Source organism: Natator depressus, chromosome 28 (assembly GCF_965152275.1).
Source record: "Natator depressus isolate rNatDep1 chromosome 28, rNatDep2.hap1, whole genome shotgun sequence".
Classification (NCBI taxonomy): Eukaryota; Metazoa; Chordata; order Testudines; family Cheloniidae; genus Natator; species Natator depressus.
Window position 1 is genome coordinate 11,222,279 of NC_134261.1, and position 2,500 is coordinate 11,224,778.

The 2,500-nt window shown below is 65.3% G+C and overlaps 1 non-coding gene across 1 annotated transcript; it reads left to right on the forward strand.

The window, feature by feature from the left end:
* Positions 1 to 559: 559 nt before the first annotated feature.
* LOC141979813 (5S ribosomal RNA) lies at positions 560 to 678 on the forward strand. Its single transcript, XR_012637203.1, has one exon. It is a non-coding gene; the product is annotated as a 5S ribosomal RNA (ribosomal RNA).
* The last annotated feature ends 1,822 nt before the right edge of the window (positions 679 to 2,500 follow it).

Consider the following 2,500-nt stretch of genomic DNA (forward strand, 5'->3'; position numbering starts at 1 on the left):
CGGCCAGGATCGGGCCCCTGGAAGTCTGAAAAATTTTTTTCACCGACCCCCAAAGTGGTATTGGGGGGGGCTCATAAAGCCTCCGGAGCGAAAAAAAAAAAAAACGGAAAAAAGGATCGGGCCCACCCGAGGCAGGGGAGTCAGTAAGGGAAAGGGGACGAGGCGGCCCGGAGCCGGGTGCCCGGAGCCGGGTGCCCGCGGCCAGGATCGGGCCCCTGGAAGTCTGAAAAAAATTTTTTCACCGACCCCCAAAGTGGTGTTGGGGGGGGCTCACGAAGCCTCCGGAGCGGAAAAAAAAAACCGGAAAAAAGGATCGGGCCCACCCGAGGCAGCGGAGTCAGTAAGGGAAAGGGGACGAGGCGGCCCGGAGCCGGGTGCCCGCGGCCAGGATCGGGCCCCTGGAAGTCTGAAAAAAAAATTTTCACCGACCCCCAAAGGGGTGTTGGGGGGGGGCTCATGAAGCCTCCGGAGCGAAAAAAAAAAACGGAAAAAAGGATCGGGCCCACCCGAGGCAGGGGAGTCAGTAAGGGAAAGGGGACGAGGCGGACCGGAGCCGAGTGCCTACGGCCATACCGGACGGAAGGCCCCCGATCCCGTCCGATCTCGGAAGGTAAACCGTCCCGGGCCTGGCTAGTACTTGGATGGGTGACCGCCTGGGAATCCCAGGTGCCGTAGGCAGCTTTTCCCGCTGCGAGCCAGCTCTCTCCTTTTCTGGGGAACAAGGGCAGGGTCGCCCTGCCAGGGGCCCTGGGGCTGAAGTCCCTGCCGGCCACCAGGTCAACCCGGAGCCTGCCCCTCTGCGGCCAGCAGGTCAACCCCATACCGGCAGGGGGTTGACCTGGTGGCCGGGAAGCAGAGCGGCCAGCAGGTCAACCCCATACATTCAGCGGGTTGACCTGGTGGACGGGAAGGAAAGCGGCCAGCAGGTCAACCCCATACTTTCAGCGGGTTGACCTGGTGGCCGGGAAGGAAAGCGGCCAGCAGGTCAACCCCATACATTCAGCGGGTTGACCTGGTGGCCGGGAAGGAAAGCGGCCAGCAGGTCAACCCCATACATTCAGCGGGTTGACCTGGTGGCCGGGAAGGAAAGCGGCCAGCAGGTCAACCCCATACATTCAGCGGGTTGACCTGGTGGCCGGGAAGGAAAGCGGCCAGCAGGTCAACCCCATACATTCAGCGGGTTGACCTGGTGGCCGGGAAGGAAAGCGGCCACCAGGTCAACCCCATACAGGCAGCGGGTTGACCTGGTGGCCCGAAAGCAAACCGGCCACCAGGTCAACCCGGAGCCTGCCCCCGCGGGCAGGGGCCAAGCGGACCCCCCTCCGCCCGGGCTTGCCCTGCTCCGAGCCGGGGCTTAATCCCCGTCCGGCCACCAGGTCAACCCGGAGCCTGCCCCTCTGCGGCCAGCAGGTCAACCCCATGCCGGCAGCGGGTTGACCTGGTGGCCGGGAAGGAAAGCGGCCACCAGGTCAACCCCATACTTTCAGCGGGTTGACCTGGTGGCCGGGAAGGAAAGCGGCCACCAGGTCAACCCCATACTTTCAGCGGGTTGACCTGGTGGCCGGGAAGGAAAGCGGCCAGCAGGTCAACCCCATACATTCAGCGGGTTGACCTGGTGGCCGGGAAGGAAAGCGGCCAGCAGGTCAACCCCATACATTCAGCGGGTTGACCTGGTGGCCGGGAAGGAAAGCGGCCAGCAGGTCAACCCCATACATTCAGCGGGTTGACCTGGTGGCCGGGAAGGAAAGCGGCCAGCAGGTCAACCCCATACATTCAGCGGGTTGACCTGGTGGCCGGGAAGGAAAGCGGCCAGCAGGTCAACCCCATACATTCAGCGGGTTGACCTGGTGGCCGGGAAGAAAAGCGGCCAGCAGGTCAACCCCATACATTCAGCGGGTTGACCTGGTGGCCGGGAAGGAAAGCGGCCAGCAGGTCAACCCCATACATTCAGCGGGTTGACCTGGTGGCCGGGAAGGAAAGCGGCCAGCAGGTCAACCCCATACATTCAGCGGGTTGACCTGGTGGCCGGGAAGAAAAGCGGCCAGCAGGTCAACCCCATACATTCAGCGGGTTGACCTGGTGGCCGGGAAGGAAAGCGGCCAGCAGGTCAACCCCATACATTCAGCGGGTTGACCTGGTGGCCGGGAAGGAAAGCGGCCACCAGGTCAACCCCATACAGGCAGCGGGTTGACCTGGTGGCCCGAAAGCAAACCGGCCACCAGGTCAACCCGGAGCCTGCCCCCGCGGGCAGGGGCCGGCATACCCCCGTCCGTCCGGGGTCGCCCTGCCCCGGGCTCCGGGCTTAAGTCCCGAGCGGCCACCAGGTCAACCCGGAGCCTGCCCCCGCGGGCAGGGGCCGGCGGAGCCCCGTCCGTCCGGGGTCGCCCTGCCCCGGGCTCCGGGCTTAATTCCCGTCCGGCCACCAGGTCAACCCGGAGCCTGCCCCCGCGGGCAGGGGCCAGGCGGACCCCCGTCTGTCCGGGGTCGCCCTGCCCCGGGC